The sequence below is a fragment of the Microtus pennsylvanicus genome, chromosome 3 (genome assembly GCF_037038515.1).
Source record: "Microtus pennsylvanicus isolate mMicPen1 chromosome 3, mMicPen1.hap1, whole genome shotgun sequence".
NCBI classification, from domain to species: domain Eukaryota; kingdom Metazoa; phylum Chordata; class Mammalia; order Rodentia; family Cricetidae; genus Microtus; species Microtus pennsylvanicus.
This window is the reverse complement of record NC_134581.1, coordinates 63413995-63414214: the sequence shown is the minus strand read 5'-3', so window position 1 is coordinate 63414214 and position 220 is coordinate 63413995.

Here is a 220-nt window from a genome sequence, read left to right as displayed (position 1 = left end):
CTGTGGGTATATGAGACAATGTACCCCTGTGGGTATATGAGACAATGTACCCCCCGTGGGTATATGAGACAATGTACCCCTGTGGGTATATGAGACAACGTACTTTTCACATACACCTCACTTGATCCTGTCAACTGTTCTACTGTGAAAGAATGACCACAAGGATGGGAAAGTGAGGACCAGTCAAGGCCCACAGCTGGTCCACAGCTGGTCACCTGAA